The sequence below is a fragment of the Leopardus geoffroyi genome, chromosome X (assembly GCF_018350155.1).
Source record: "Leopardus geoffroyi isolate Oge1 chromosome X, O.geoffroyi_Oge1_pat1.0, whole genome shotgun sequence".
In the NCBI taxonomy this organism is placed as follows: Eukaryota; Metazoa; Chordata; class Mammalia; order Carnivora; family Felidae; genus Leopardus; species Leopardus geoffroyi.
In genome coordinates this window covers 37,724,079-37,741,696 of record NC_059343.1, presented here as the reverse complement: position 1 = coordinate 37,741,696, position 17,618 = coordinate 37,724,079, and positions in this window count along the sequence as shown.

Here is a 17,618-nt window from a genome sequence, read left to right as displayed (position 1 = left end):
GGGTTTTGAAGTAAATCTGATTGATGTGCTTGGGAACAACACAAAAGCTCGGGTTTTTTGTTCTTCTGACTTTCCGCAGATCCGCTGATGAGCTCTTTTCCAGCAATGAGAGGAATCGCTCTTGGATTCCACTTTAGCTAAGCCCCTGCTGTGTGTAGAGGGCACAGAGGTGAAGGGAACCTGGGGCCCACACTTCCGGAACACTCCCTTTCCTGAGTGTGCCAAGATCCTTGCTCAGTGCCCTGGGAGGTGGACCTGGGCACACTGTCAACAGGCTCCCTTGCCCTCTGGCTTCCCTTTGACTTTTGCTACTTGCAGGGTTGAGGTGGCGGGGTGGGGGGCGGGGATTGGAAGAAGGGAGGAGAGCAAGTTTGGGGATTTCTTTTCTCAGCTTTCTTCCTTTCTTCCATTTGTCTTAGCGCGTGTCAGCGGGTCTCCTGCACAGCCTCCTAGGTCTCTAGGTCCTGGTAACAACTCTCTCTCCAAGACCTTTTGGGCCTTGGGTAGGTAATGGATAATGGGCCCAGAACCTTGTTACTAGCCCTGGGTCTTGTGCCGTCACTTATGGCTTCCTTATACCCCACCCACGCCTTTGTATATAGTCATTCATTAAACTCTCCAGAAAATATTGTCACGTAAGCATGCCATCGGTTTCCTGGTGAGACCCTGCTGCGAGAAGAAAGACAGGCATACAACGCTTTCTGCCCTAGAGTACCGTTCACTGAATTCGACTGAAGAATGAATGAAACATTCAAAATGCTGAATGAGGGGCATCTGGGTGGTTCAGTCGGTTAAGCTTCTGGCTCTTGACTTCCGCTCAGGTCAAGATCTTACAGTTTGTGAGTTCGAGCCCCAAGTCGGGTTCTCCACTGACAGTACAGAGCCTGCTTGGGACTCTCTCTTTCCCTCTCTCTCTCTGTCTCAACCCCCCCCCCCCATACCCCAATTGCTCTGTCTTCTCTCTCTCTCTCTCCCTCTGTCTTCCTCGCAAAATAAGTAAACTTAAAAAAAAAATAAATAAATAAAATGTGAAATGACATTTAAAACTCTGTCTACCCTCAACAGATGTACATACCAGAAATTATTACTGCTTTAAGAAAAAATAGCACACAGTTTAATTAATAGTTTAATTGAAAGCTATTTAATTAAAAGCTTAATTAAATAGGATTGATAGAGGTAAAACTAGCTTGAAATAATGAAGTTTAAACTGTGGAGTTATATATGTATTGTTCTTTACATACATGGATTAATGGCTAACCACATAGTCAAAAACAGGAGTCTATCTGCCTAGTTTTCAATTTTAGTGAACATTGCTACTGGATTCCAATGCTTTCAAACACATGTACACCGAGTCACTTTGTTTAATAGGATAAATACTTTCCCTGCGTTCTTGTTCCTGTTGTTTTTAAAAACCAATATTCAATTTATAATTAACATAACCTTCAACAGAGCCGTACATAATCAGGGATTGAAGAGGTTTGTGTTGGGTATTTTAAGATTCCATTGGGAGGAATAATATCTTAAATGTGAGATGTTCCAAATGATTGGATGATATCTATGAGAGAGCTTCATGGAAGAGCCCCACGTTCTGATCCTGTGTGGGGAGGCAGAAGGGCAGAAGGTTCTGAGAGCACATGCCGACATCAATCATTTATTCTTGCACTTGGATCTCCAGTCTCTCCAACTTCTAGGTTGTCTGACCTTGGCCACGTGATTTAAGTTCCCAGCTCCCGGTGCCCTCATCTAGAAAATAGGAAGGATGTTAAGGGCTTACATCAAATGGTGGTTAGGAGGATCTAACGCTCATGTTATCGGCTGCCTGACAGTAAGTGCTCGATAATGTTGAACATTATTATGTAGAAATTTGATAAAGAGTGATCTCCTGCTTCTACTTTATAACACAAGTAATTTTAGGCATCCCTCTTCATTTCAATTCTTGTTATCTATATTCTGTGGAAACCAAGTGGCTCTGCAATAATGTCGTCTTCCAGCCCTGAGCAGGCACTGACACAGAATGGTTTTCTGAGCCTCTGAGCAGATCGCCCGGGGGACGGCTAATCACAATTCACAATTGTAATGGTGGCAACTCAACATTCAGAGCTTTCTCTCCATCTCGACGTTGTGAGATGAGGTATTCATTTAGGCACATTATGATCCCACTGCCTATCTTGATGTGATGTCACCTACACAGTCACCATTAAGTTGTCTTCATTCATTATTAGGGTTAGGAAGGGAGAAAAGGATGGTGTTGAGAGGGCACACACTTCTTTGGGCCTAGAAGGGTAGAATGGCTAACTTGGCTGGCCAGTAATGAGTTTGTGATTAAAATGGAAATAGACCTGTGGCGCCTGGATGGCTCAGTTGGTTAAACACCCGACTTCAGCTCAGGTCACCATCTCACAGTGCTTGTGTTCCAGCCCTGCATCCCCTGCATCGGGCTGTCTGCTGTCAGCACAGAGCCCACTTCGGATTCTCTGTCTCCCTCTCTCTCTGCCTCTCCCCTGCTCTTGCCCATGGGCATGCTTTCTCTCTCTCTCTCAAACATAAGTAAATATTTAAAAATTATAAAAAAGAAAAGAAAATGGAAGTAGCCCTTGAAAGTGTCCTTTAGCTAAATCCTCTGCATATTTCCCTCATCATATTTAAAAAGGAACTTTTAGTGGAGTTTAATGTCTTTGGAGATTTTTAACAAGAATGGGGCCCAGTATAGGTGATAAGGAGGGAGGGGTTTTCAGACTAGCCAAGAAATGAATAGAGAATTTACGAGTCTGGTCATGGTCTCTCTCCCCTCTTTAGGTGAATAAAATTTGTTAGGTGCAAATAAAAAAATGCAGGGGGTTTCATCAAGTAGTGTCGTAAAGAATATACATACTAAAATTAAGTAGATGTAACAATATCATAAAGTCTATTACAGAGATTTGGGGCTCTGCTCAGATACCCTCAGATCCCTTTTACCATTTCTGTGAGCCCAGACTCAGTTTCTTGATGGTTTTTCTTCTCAGGGAACATGGCTTCCATGTTCTTACTAGAGAACTCCCCTTGGCGGTTAAAGCTACTTTGCCTTGGCATACTGAAAGCCTGAAATGCCTAGGGGCTTCTATCTTCTGCGGATGAGGGGCTTAGCCAAAGACTGGCAGGTGAGGGGGGAATTCTAGGTCCCTTGCCTTGGGTCAAGATAACCTCTTATAACTTACACTCCAGAGTTCAGGCTAAAAGATCAGCTTGAAGCTAGGGCCTTGGTTGAAAGCCTCCCTTTGCTTGGATCCCTCCCCTTCCCTGTCCTGCTTCCCTACTCTTTTACCCATTTCTCTTGGGAGTACTTCCTTCATAAATCACTCACACACAAAACTTCATTTTCTGGTCTACTTCTGGGAAACCCAATCTACGTTGTAAAAGTATTTTTAAAAATCGATGCGAATACTGAGAAGAGAGAGAGGAATTTCGAGAGAGGAATGTTTCATAGAAGAAATGACATTTGAGTTGTTCTTTGAGTCACAAGCAAGCTTTCAACAGAGATGGGAGAAAGAGAGAGAGACTCTAGTCAAATAACCAGTATTTCACTAAGGCACTGCGGACAGCAAGTTTAGGAATGAGACTATAGTGGAGTCAAATAATCTCTACGCCCATCGTGGGGCTCGAATTTACAACCCCGAGGTCAAGAATCGCATGCTCTACCGACTGAGCCAGCCAGGCGCTCCCCACCCATCCTATATTCTAATCTGAGTCTTTTCCTTTATTATATCAGGGGCGATTTACTCGATCTCTCTGTGCCTCAGTTTTCCAATCTGTAAAATGGAGAAAACAATTGTACTTGCCTCTTGAAAAATTTTTTATGACTGCTGAATAAAATAGCCTTTGTAAAGTACTCAGCACAATGCCTGGCACAAAATAAGTACTCCCATAAAATGACTATTTTTGTTGTTATTGTTTTGGTTGATAAGAGTATTGGGTGGGAAGCTATAGAATATAAGGCCTCAGAGGAGGTAAACTATGGTGGCACCTGAATGTCCTGATAACAATATTTGGACTTTATTATATTTTGCTTTATCTTATTTTATTTTTGGTTCCTAATAGTTCTTTAAACATGCATGTTTGAGGGGCGCCTGGGTGGCTCAGTCAGTTAAGCGTCCGACTTCAGCTCAGGTCATGATCTCGCGGTTTGTGAGTTCGAGCCCTGCTTCGGGCTCTGTGCTGACAGCTCAGAGCCTGGATCCTGCTTCAGATTCTGTGTTTCGCTCTGTCTCTGCCCCTCACCTGCTCACGCTCTGTCTCTCTGTGTCTCAAAAATAAATAAAACATTTAAAAAAAATTTTTTAAACATCTATGTTTGAGACATGCTGTAGGTTTTTGACCCTTCTTTTTAGTTACTGGAAGAAAGGAATATGTCAGACGTTCTGGTTGCCTTTAACTCCTCCTCCTATCTGGGATTCTGTCCATTAAAGCAAACACACAAAGTTCAAGATCACATGGGGCCCAAATAAGATTTATTACTAGCTTGACAGGTGATCCCAAAAGATCAGATTTAAGAATCTGATTTGGTCCTGAGGCTGAAAGGGAACTTTCTGGTCCTCAACCTAAATCTTGATCTTGGGACTTACCTGCTTAGGTGGCCCTGCAGAGACACGAATAACCCTACAGTGTCGATTTTAGGTCCATTTAATTCAACCAGCTACATGGTCAAGGGCCCTAGGGCAGCCTCACACACACCCAGTAGCAGAAGCTAAAAAAAGGTTATGACTAATTTATTCATTTCAGAGACAAAAAGTGCAAGGATACCTATCAAGTTCCTGCCCAGAACTGAAAGCACAAGTAAAAACCAAACAAAACATGTTTTCTAATAATGCTTTCAATTTTCTGTATCAAATTATCAATTCCAAGAACTCTTTCTTAGTTTTACATTTTTTAATAGAGGATTTTGTTCTGTTGCATAGATGAATTATTTTCTCTCTTCTATTTGAGGGTCTTTTCTTTCTATTCTCTTTCTATTTGGGTCTTTTCTTTCTCTTTTAAATGTTCTTATACTTCCCGCGTGGTCTCTCTCTGTTTCTTCTGAATTCCTTTTTTGTTTGTTTGTTTGTTTGTTTTCTGTCAGTTTTTCAAATTACAGGGTTTCTTCGAATGTTTAGTGATATTGGTAGAGACAGAAGAATTGGAAGAGTTCTTTTGCTAATGGCAAATAGAGATGAAATGCAGTGGAATGGGGCAAGACAGTGTGGGAGAAAGATGAAGTTTGAGTGGAGAGTGGGAGCACAAATCGAACAGCAGAAGAAAGAGAAGTCTGGCTTGACAAGACTCTTCTTATAATGGGAATGGACTCAAGCTTTAACATGTTATGGTGAACAAAAGAAGGCCACCAAGATAAAGTTGAGTTAAGATCGTTTCTAGTAGTCCAAGTGTAGACTGGGGAACCTTACTCAAAGCCTGCAGAGCCTGGAATAGGAAGCTGGGCAGTTCATGGCATTGAACTCAGGGGGTCTCACCCGGAAGATGGTACCTGATAGAGGAAACTTTTAGACCACCGGAAGACACAGACATCAGGCAGAATTATTGCAGGGCTCTGTCTACTCTCATTGATCTAATAAGTGACTGAGAAGGGGACCAAAGTCTTCGATGAAGGCCACCAGCACAGAGGAGGTCTCTATCTATATAAGAGGTCTGAGGTCCCTTCCCAAGATGAAGTCTTGATATGAGCAGTTCTCCAGAGAGACCACAGAAAAGGAATCAGCACAGAGGCACATTCCTACACACTGCGTCATGGCTGGCTGGGAGGCTCCAGGAATTACTGAACAGCATCCCAAGTCTGGATTGGTATAGTAAAAAAAAAAACGTCCAGCTCAGCCTAAGCTCACTCCCGTTATAAACTGGATCTCTTTGCTTGCTTTGCTTGCTCAGATTTGACCCAGGAAATGGCCTGAGTTCAGACCAAGAGATGAGGCTCATTGATAAATCTGGCTGTAAGAGCTGAGGAAGGCAAAGGTAGGTGAAACGAGACAGCAAACTAACACCAGAATCCTGACCCACAAAGGGAAGGGCCACATGAACCAATGATTCTTAAATTTCACTGTGCATTGAATTGTTCGAAGAGAGAGACACCTGGGTGGCTCAGTCAGTTAAGTGTCCAACTCTTGCTTTTGGCTCAAGTCATGATTTCGAGGTTCGTGAGCTCAAGCCCCATGTCAGGCTCTGCGCTGACAGTGTGGAACCTTCTTGGGATTCTCTCTCTCTGCTCCTCCCCTGCTTCTGCTCTCTCTCTCTCTCTCAAAATACATAAACTTAAAAAAAGAATCCCTTGAGGAGAGGAGCACCTGAGTGGCTTAGTCCATTGAGCATCTGACTCTTGATTTTGGCTTGGGTTGTGATCCCAGGGTCATGGGATCAAGCCCCACATCGGGCTCTGTGCTGAGTGTGGAGGCTACTTAAGATTCTCTCTCTCTCTCTCTCTCTCTCTCTCTCTCTCTTTAAAAATAAAATAAATATTTTAAAAAATGAATCCCTTGAGGAGCTTGTAAAATTCCACACCCAAAGATACAGATTTATCTGGGGTGAGATCCAAGAATATTTATCTATTTAATAGCCTTTGTTCTTTCAGAACAGTTTTAGATTTGTTGAGTTACTGCAAAAAATAATACAGAGAGTTCCTGTATACCTCACGGCCACTTTCCCCTATTAACACTTGACATTAGCATGGAACACTTGTGACAATTAATGAACTAATACTGAAACATTAGTATTAACTTATGCCTTTACTTCATTCAAATTTCTCCAGTTGTTCCCTAATGTCCTTTTTTCTAGATCAGGAATCCATCCAAGATACCTCATTATATTTAGTTGTCATGTCTCCTGAGGACCCTCTGAGTTGTGACAGTTTCTCACACTTTCCTTGTCTTGCGTGACCTTGACAGTTTTGAGGATTACTGGTTAAGTATTTTGTAGAGTGTTTTTCAACTGGGTTTGTGTTGAGGTTTTTCTCATGATTAGACTGGGGTTATAGATTTTGGAGAAAAAGACCACAAAGGCAAAGAGTCCTTTTCATCACATCATATCAGCGGCCCATGCTGTCAACATGACTTATCGCCGTTGATGTTGTCCTTGATCACCTGGCTGAGGTTTGTCAGATTTCTCCACTGTAAACTTATGCTCTCTTCCCCCTTTCCATATTGTTTTCTTTGGAAGAAAGTTACAATGCACCGCCCACACTTAGGGAGTAGAGAGTTACACTCCACCTCCTTGAGGATAGGGGACTCACTGCATCTTTTTTATTGTGGTAAGATCCACACAACATAAAACTTACCAAGTTTTAGATGTTACGTTGATTAAGTTTCTCAGTAATTCTAATGCACGCCTAGGTTTGAGAACCACTCTGACACATGGAGGGAGGGGGCAGTGGAGGGACACCAAAGTGTTTAGAATCCCACCACACTTCAGACCACCTTCAGACACCTTCAGTGGATGTTTTGGGGAGCCACCTGTACCCTTCTAACTCTCTGCCCCTTCCTGCCGCTTCTGTAGGCTTCTCTGCAGTTGGTTGCTGGGATGAAGGACATCCTGGTCTGAGTGGGGACATGCAATAAATGAGTAGATGGAAAAAACCCTTGTGTTCACATTTTTGTGTCTCCCACAGCCTCAAACACGGTGGTTGGCACAGACGATTAGAGACAGTTCATTAACCAAGGAAAACACTTGATTTATAATGTAATGTCAGATTTCACAACCTGCTATAGGCAAATTACTCCCCTGATGCCCAGGTACGATTGACCTGTCGCAGAGCTATGATCTGTCTCAGACAGTGCCTCCTTCTTTGAATCATATGCTCATCCTCTTATTGGTTTCCTGAGAAGAGGGGGTCCAATCATTATGACCATTTGGAAGAAAGTAGGAAAGGAGTTACTTGTCTCTGTAAAAAAAAAAAAAAAAAATGTGGTCTTCACCTTCTCCAGAAGCCTAAGAACGTGGACAAAAAGGGAGTCTGTCCTGGAAGCAACTTCTCAATACATAGTTCCTCACCTATCAGTCAGCATTTGTTGAAATAAGAACCCGGATGTGATGATCAGTGAGGAATGCTATTATAAGAGCTTAAAGATAGGACCAAGTGTTTGGCTGTGCTAATGGATACACATTATTGATATTGACAAACATTAAACAGGTTTCAGCAGCAAATAGTGCTTGCTTTCAATATTAAAGAAACAAAACAGAGGAAAGGGTCAAATATTACTCTAAGACATTCCTGATCGCCTACTGAATTTTTACAGCGGCCACATCTCCCATCGTGACAGAAAAGCTTAACGTGGGGAGAGGGTGTCAGGAGAAAAAAATGAAGGCTTTAGTCACCACTGCTGTGAAGAGCCAAGGAAATAGAAATAACTGGAATACAGAGGGCGACGCAGAACCCCGTAGCTGTGGCTTTGTGGCGTGGAGCAGTGGGCAAGGCACCAGTGGAGAGAGCTGCACAGGGACAGGAGAAACCGCGTTGGCAGGCTGTGTCGTGTTGTGCAACTGGATGGCAGGCCGGGACAAATGAGTGCAGACAAGAACACAGCCAGCCAGAGTCAGAACATCTGCTGAGGAGAAGCAGCTCTCCACACTGCAGAGCCGAGCCGGAGTTTGCAAAACAGGAAAGGAACTTTCGGAAACACAAAATTCCAACAATGAGCTGCCTCTCTTTGTGAGATCCTTTGTTCGTGCCCCATTCCAGAGACAGCAACAGAGATGCAGCGTTCTGAGGATGGTGCCTCGATTTGGGCTGTAGCAGGCAGCTGGGAAATGGTGAGACCGGAGGAGACTTTTATTCTATTGGTTGAAATTCTTTGGTTGAAATTCACCTAATGTTGGTCCTGCATTTCGATTGGCAGAGAATCTCGTCTTCTGAAATAATTCAAAGTAATGTGTCCTGATGTAGCAAAAGCATGCCTCTCTTGGCAATGTTTTCTGAATGAGCTCAGAAGTCTGCGGACAGCAGCCATGGGCAGTGCAGCATCCCTTCAGTTTAGGGCATCTAGGGATCCCATTTATTTTCATTTTCGCTAATGAAAACAAATAGAGGCAGTCAGCTATGGGGAAAAGAGACACTCCCGCTTTTATAAAGGACCAGGGTCTACTCTTCCTGAGGGCTGCGATGGGCAAGCCCATTAGCATGGAACATTTAAATAATTGGGAGAAACACCAGGAGAATTCACAGAAAGCACACTGGCCCGTGGCTGCTTAAACGCATCTGGGGAACCTCTCTATCCCTAAGTAACACATGTGCACACACACGCGTACTGTACGTGTACTGAAAGAGACAACAAAGAACAATTTCTGCTTTCTCCTTCACCATTTTCCACAGCTGTGGTCATTCATATTTCCATTTAAAAAAGGAAAAGAAGAGCAAATGTTCTCCAGATAGTTAATACCCCTGAAAATTGATAGAGAGTAAAAGAGAGAAATTTGTAAGTCCATGGTACCCATTTCATGGGAAGTATATTTTCAAGGCATTTGCCGCTTCCAAAAATATGGTTAAAAATCCTATGTTCTTTTTTTTTTTAAGTTTATTTATTTATTTTGAGAGAGAGAGACAGAGCACAAACTGGGGAGGGACAGGGAGAGAGGGAATCCCAAGTAGGCTACGTGTTGTCAGCATAGAGCCCCATGCGGGGCTCGATCCCAAAAACCATGAGATCATGACCTGAACCGAAATCAAGACTCGTTTGCTTAACCGACTGAGCCACCCAGGCGCCCCAGAAATCCACCCCTTCTAGCCTTTCATCACCCAGATAAGGACTTTAGGAAAGGAATTGAGATGTCTAACAGGAATATGGTGTATTATTTTGAGATAGTGCAATGACACCTGTCCTTTATCTGTCCACAAAATCCTCAGAGAAAATATCCACTTCCACTCATGTGTTGTAGAGCTGGTTCTGTTTTGGGGAACGTATCTTAAGGGCCAACTATGACTTCAAAGTGGGCGTAAGATAAGAGCCAAGGAGTCAGATGGAATATGAGCTACCCTAACATGTTTTTATTCCATCTGAGTTTTTGTATTTGCGTTTTTTAAAGGCTGTATTTGCTCTTTTTATCTCTTGACAGCTACAAACTTGACTGTCGATGATTTGCCTCCTTGTGGAACTAAGTGGGGGATATTTCTAATATTGTATTAGGCAGGTGCAAACAACAGAATGTAATTTGGTTGTTTTGACTAAAGGAGATCACAGATAAAGACAAAGGTGTTAGCCCAAATAATCATTTCCTGGAGAAATGGTCAAAATTGCATCCCAGAACTGGCCTGAGGAAAAACCACCTCTGCTGCGCCAGCCAAGCACTAAATGCCAAGAATTTGACTTTCCTTAACCATTAATGTTGCCAGCCACCTTGCTACTCAAATTTACAGCACTAGACCCAGAACTAGAAATGTCCTGGCTATTATCCCTGCGGGCACACAAAAAGTCCATACCAAGATTGCTTCCTTTTTGTTTCTTTTTATGCTGATGTCTCCTAAGATATGTCTGATTCATGGAGCCTAAGTCACATGACTGCATGCTAGTTGCAAAGGGTGCTGGGAGTTTCAGTTCAGACTTGACCACTGTGGAGGCTGAACTTATGAGGTGGGGCTCTCCTCAAATGCAGAAAAGGTTTTCAAAAGATGAAGGGAAGATATGATTATACTAGATGTTTACTAAAACATTGGATGGATCTCTCTCTCTCTTTTTTTCCCTGGCATTTAGGTTTCTGTTCTAGTCACTTCTTTAGCCCACCGGCTGTATTCCATACTATATATCCCAACATTTTTATACTTGAATATTTGCATGTGTCAAGTAACTGGTGTTCGTTCCACAATCTGAACTGTATTGGCTAGGTTAAGAGTTCACTGTTGAATGTGCCAAACCTTCAATTTTTAGTTAACCAGCAATACAACCTTATTCAAATACATAATGGTCTGTAGCATTTTTATACCTTAGCCATCCTGTGCCAAACTGCTTTTCTTTTAAAGCTTTCTTTAACACCATCAACCTCTTGCTCTTTCTTGAGCGAGAATTATTTCCCATGCCCACATATATCTGGCACCGAACTCATAGATTCTGCACTGGGAGTTTCAGCTATGGCTTTATATGCCTCAAAGTCTACTTAGTGGAAGACCTGTGTATGAAAGGGATCATCTGTTTCAGAAGCTGACCAATGCTAAAATATCAAAGCCAACAGCAAACCCGACCGTATCAAAGGGATAAAAAAAATACGCCACACACCCGGAGTATTTTTACAACGTGATAAGCACTGAACTGCAGGCTAGGAATTGTAAACAATAGAAACCAATATCGCACAGTACCTTAACTACCTAAAAATTAAATTAAAAAAAAAAGAAGACGGAGAGAAAGAAAGATTAAATAATAGTCACTACTCTCTGGGGTGGTAAGACCGTGTCTAGTGATGGAAGCAGACACATGCAGCATGATGGAAGAGGAAGGAAGCAACCCGGGAGCTGCAAGGGGTTTTGTGTGATGGGAGGAGCATTTTGTGTGTCTGCCTGTGTCTTTCATTCACAATTATTTGCATAGGGGCGCCTGGGGGGCTCAATCAGGTTAAGCATCTGACTCTTGATTTTGGCTAGGGTCATGATCTCACGGTTGGCGTGGTTCGAGCCACGTGTCTGCTTGGGGTTCTCTCTCTCTGCTTCTCTCTCTCTCTCTCTGCCCCACCCTCGTTTGTGCGCTTCTCTCCTTCAAAAAATAAATAAATAAACTTCAAAAAAAAATATTTGCATAGAGAGGGCACCACTGTGGAGAAATGTTAACATGTGGGCATCTGGATGAAGGGTATATGGGATTCCTTGTACTATTCTAACCATGTTTTGGTAAGTCCGATATTATGTCAATATCAAAGTTAAAAACAGAATCAAAAGCTTCTCTGCAATTATGACATAATAAGTAGACTACACTTTCCCAATACTGTTTCTATATCTGGTTTGTAGGCAAAGAATCTATGTCTCTAGAAAGTTCCAGTCTGCTAAGTGTTTGATACATTCTTGACTTTTCTTAGTGACACTGTCTGCATGTAGAGGGAAATATCAAGCTGAACTCTTACTCTGGGCTTGATTCCCATCAACAAGAACAATAGAGTTCTTAAAATGAGTATGACAGAGACTTTGGAAGAAAGCAATCTTGGAGTTTCTAAAAATGAAATGTTGGCAACAGAGATAAAGGTACCCCAGATTTTAGAACATCATATTCTTAAGAGTCAGATACAATATGATTCTAATCTCATGATCAAGGTTTCTAAAAAGTATTCAAGAGAGATAAGAGGTTCTAGAAATTCTTATAATGGAATAAGAAATTAGGCTAAAGAGAAACGACAAGGAGGAGGGATCCAAAGAAAGCAGTGTGACTACACAGGGGTCCTCTGATGCACCCAAAAGATAAAAGGAGGAAAAAAAACCCAAAGGGAAATACAAGAGACTGGTGCCAATGTAAGTTTCATTTCTACATTTTCTAATGCCTAGTACGCCACACTGCAGGATGGAAAAAAAGGCACAGAAAATTCAGAACGCACCTTCTCAGTCATCACAACAGGACAGCGCTATGATTGACAGAAATACACCAACACATACTGTTATTGAAGATATGAAATCTCTCCAGTGGCAGAAGACGTAAAAACTTACGGCAATACCTCAGAAACAGGAGCTAAAACACAGTGCTCCCTGCCGGATATAGAATGCCTCTGGTCTCCCAAAGTTCCCCACAGAAACAGGAACCTCTCTTTGCCCAAGTTCATACCTTCCTGGCCACCTAACGCTGGCCTTTGGAAAGTCTGGATGCACCTATTAGGTGCAAATAATGATATAAAAATACCGGGACACACCTGAGTGTTCACGGCAAGACCAGATAAAGTGGTCAGTTTCTCAAGATAATCCCCCAAAAGACCCCGGCTTCACATGTGCCCAATTTATACCCCTTAATCCATCCCACGACCCTGACCTAAAACTGGATATTTTCGCAGTATCAAGTTATGGTTATGAGTGTGAATGTATAAATGTTTGACATTGCAGGCAGACTATAGTCACTTCTTGAACTAGCCAGCAGGAGGACAGTCTTGCACGATTAAATAATGAATTGAGGGGTGCCTGGGTGGCTCAGTCAATTGAGCGTTGGACTCTTGATTTCAGCTTGGGTCACTGATCCCTGAGTCGTGAGATTGAGCCCTGCCTCAGGCTGCTCTCTAAGAAAAAAATTTTAAAAAATAATGATTTGATTATAGCTTTTCCTTTAATTGAACAATTTGTTAAGCTCTCTCATTTTTGTGAGAGGCTTGAGTACCAATTAACTGACTCATATTGGCTTGGATTTTTCCTGCGGCATATTATGTTACATCTTCCTTTTCGGCCTTATCATAGACTTAGGACGATTTAGTGTTTCAGCTAACTGTACCGATTATTGTCATTTTAATTGGATGCACAAATTGTTTTATTAGGCCACTGGCAGCCATCTCTTTAGGCCATTGGTTCTCAACACTGGCGATGTCTGGCGACGTTTTGGGATTGTCGAAACCTGCTAAACATTCCCCCATGCACAGGACAGCCCCCACAAAGAGCTATCTAGCCCAAGACGTCTACTGTCGGAGAAAACCTGCAGACACTGTTAAATGGCCTCTCGTATGTCCCAGCCAGCTCCCACCCAAGTGACTCCTAGGAACTGGCCATTTTAGACCTTTGCATTTTGCTTGTCTTCTTTGATCTCCGCACAGGGAGTGGAAACACTCCTAGCTGAATTGTGATCCTGCCAAGACCTTTTTCCTGTCACTTTTTTGAAGCAACATGCTCTCCGGGTGGGTGGTCCGTGACACTCTGGCCTCAAGCTCACTCAGCCCTGGGACCAGACAGGGGCCCAGCCCAGCCACAGTTTGGTCTCTCAGCGTCTTCTGATCTAAGCTTGCTGCCCCTCGCCAGACTCCCAGGCTTCCTTATGCCAGACGGTTAGTGGGTAGGAAGAGGGGTTTCTGTTTTTAAAAGCTTACCCGGCCTGAAGAGATCTGCACCGGGCCTGCATAGGGACTGGGACACCTCACCCTGCCCTGCCCCCACAGTCTCCCAGTAGGGCTGCTTCTCCACCTGCTGCTCCCTCAGGCCATGTTATACACTGAATGTTTGTGCCCCCTGCCCCCAAATTCATAGGTCGAAGCCCAAACCCCCTGTGTGGCTCTATTTGGAACTGGGGCCTTTAAGGAGGTAATTAAGGTTAAATGCGGTCATAGGGGTAGGTGCCTAATCAGATAAGATGAGTGTCTTTAATAAGAAGCACCTAGAGAACTTGCACCCCCTCTCCAGCCCCACTACTCCCCTGCAGGAACGCACTGAGGAAAGGCCACGTGGGGACATAGAAGGGGGTTGTCGGCAACCCAAGAAGAGAGCTCTCACCAGAAACTAAATCAGCCAGAACCTTGATCTTGAACTCCCAGCCTCCAGAATGGGGAGGACATAAATTTCTGTTGCTTAAGCCACCCAGTCTGTGATATTTTGTCATGGCAGCCTGAGCAGGCTAAGATAGGCCGCTTGCACCGCGCGCCTGACCCTCTATTAACTCACTTTGACATTTGTCTTTCTCACTCGTGTCTCCTTATTCTTTAAGACCCTCCCTACCTTGTGCAACTTAAAAAATAAAACTTTCCTTTTTTTATTATTTAAACCTTTTAATTTATTTTAAAGAGAGAGACTGAGGGGGGGAGGGGAGCAGAGGGAGAGAGAGAGAATCTTAAGCAGGCTCCAAACATAGCGCGGATCCCAACTCGGAGCTCAATCCCACGACCCTGGGATCGTGACCTGAGCTGAAATCAAGAGTCGGATGCTCAACCGACTGAGCCACCCAGGCGCCCCCCAAAATAAAATGTTTCTAGTATTTCTCTCTTTTATTAAAGTTTCAGGGGAGAGTCGACTTGTCAAATCCTCCCTTATTTCTCAGCTCTGAGATTGTTGAAAACATATACGTTGTGTCTCCTTCTGCCAGCCCCGAGATTTGTGACTTTGGAGAAGCCAACCTCCCCCCCTGCAAAATTATATCTATAATTATAAAGTCAATTATTTACCATTTTAGTAGCATTGCCACAGTGCCACTTCAATTGGTATACGCAGTAACTGTGGGTTATATATCTTGGATACTGAGAACAAACTGAGAGCTGATGGGGGGCGGGGGGAGAGGGGAAAGTGGGTGATGGGCACTGAGGAGGGCACTGGTTGGGATGAGCACTGGGTGTTGTATGGAAACCAATTTGACAATAAATTATATTATAAAAAAAAAGGATTTGGAAAAAAAAGAAAGAAAACGGAGACATGTAAAGATCTCTATTTCTCAGTCATATTTAAACAAGCACCTCTTGGCTAGCCTTCATGCAACCAAACGTTCCTCTTCCAAACAAAAGATCCGCAACTAAATTGCTTTGTGTACACTCTAATCAATGGATGCTTAATACCTCATTGAGATGCGTGTGATTTCTACTTGAAGAGTGCCCGATCCATTGAGAAAATTATTTTTGAGTGGCTGTCTCAGAACACATTTTTAAAACCCCAGTTAGTTTGCACAAATAACAGAGCTCCAAGGTCAGAGCTGACAGTGAAGGAAAAGATTTAGTACACAAAATGAAGAGCATAATTATTTATAATTAAAACTCTAATGCGGACCCAGGTATTCCTTATCCGCTTTTTCAAGTAAGGTCAGTAAAGATAGCACTTTCGTTCATTTTATCATCGTCACCTCCACTTCCTCCCACATTTAAAAACTCTCATTTCATAAATTCTTATTGTTCCCAAAATCTGCTGCCTCTGACAAGGTCTAAAATAAAAGGCAAAAGGGGCGCCTAGGTAGCTCAGTTGGTGGAGCGTGTGACTTCAGCTCAGGTCACGATCTCGTGGTCCGTGAGTTCGAGCCCCGCGTCGGGCTCTGTGCTGACAGCTCGGAGCCTGGAGCTCGCTTCGGAGCCTGTGTCTCCCCGTCTCTGTCTGACCCTCCCCTGCTCACCTTCTGTCTCTCTCTCAAAAAACAAACATTAAAAAAATTTTTTTTAATTAAATTAAAAGGCAGAGGATCTTCTCTGATGAACTTTACTAATGCCCCACCTCCCCCTTGTCCACATCTCAAATGCCAGAAGTATCCAATTTCTGCTGAGAAATAGCTTTGGTCTCAATTTCCATTATTACCCAGACGGGGTTTTGTAATTTCATTTTCTGCTATGATACCTCAGGTATCTCTCACCCTTTGGCTTGAAACAACAGAAGCAACCAAGAAAGTATAACTGTGACCATTTCCAATATTCAACCCAGGATGCCAAGCTGTGTGGAATAGAGGAGACAGTTGACATACTTCACTGAAACACTTCTTCCTTTGTTCTTAGCCACACTTTTATTTGTTTGTTTGTTTGTTTATTTATTTGCAACAAAGACAGGCCACTTGTTGCTATCATAGCATTCTGATATTAACACCTTTGTGGCAGGGCTCCTGGGTGGCTCAGTCCATTGAGCATGCAACTCTTGGTTTCAGCTCAGGTCATGATCTCACAGTTCGTGAGGTTGAGCCCCACATCAGGCTCTGTGCTGACAGCGTGGAGCCTGCTTGAGATTCTCTCTATCCCTCTCTCTGCCCCTTCCCTGCTTGTGCTCTCACTCTTTCTCAAAAACAAACTTAAAAAAATCTAAAAATAAACAAAAAATCCCACCTTTGTGGTTTCTGTAGTTTGTTTTCCTCATAGACTTAGCTGTCAGAACCCAAATTGGGCTTTGCAACAATTCCATTTTTTAAAAATGTTTGTTCATTTTTGAGAGAGAAAGCATGAGTGGGGAAGGGGTGGAGAGAGAGGATCCAAAGTGCTCTCCAGGTTCTGAGCTGCCAGTACAGAACCCGATGTGGGGCTCAAACTCCAGAACTGTGAGATCATAACCTGAGCATGTCCATCGCTCAACCAACTAAGCCACCCAGGGGCCCCTGCAGTGTCCATTTAAAAGTGAATCAGTGATACGATCCACAGAAAGACAACAAAAGAAATGTAAATGTTTCTAGAAATGTAAAGTTTCTGTGGAGATGGTTAAGTGAAGTAGAAGGTTCACAGTGTACCTCCAGGTGAAGGTACATTCACGTGTGGGCGACACAACCAACGTGGACCAAATGTTGCACTGGGGACCCAAGAATTTCCCCTTGCTATTCTCATGGAGATGTGACTTCTAAAAGTCTTCCACAACCCACATGGTTATTCTACATTTCCCACGAGCTTCTCCACAACCACAGATCATTCCTGAGCATTTGCTTCTGGTTTAGGTGAAGAGAGGGCAATTTTTTTTAATGTTTATTTATTATTGAGAGACAGAGAGAGACAGAGCATGAGCATGGGAGGGGCAGAGAGACAGAGAGAGACACGGAATCGGAAGCAAGCTCCAGGCTCTGAGCTGTCAGCACAGAGCCCAACACAGGGCTCAAACTCACCAGCTCTGAGATCGTGACCTGAGCCGAAGTGCGATGCTTAACCGACTGAGCCACCCAGGCTCCCCTTGAGAGGGCAATTTTTAAAAAGCAGCACCCAGCATTCCCAGGATGTAAGCCTATCTGATGTCCACCCTTGTGTCACCCAAATCAGACTTATCTCACCCTGGAGCTCCCTTTTCCTTCTGTGTATCA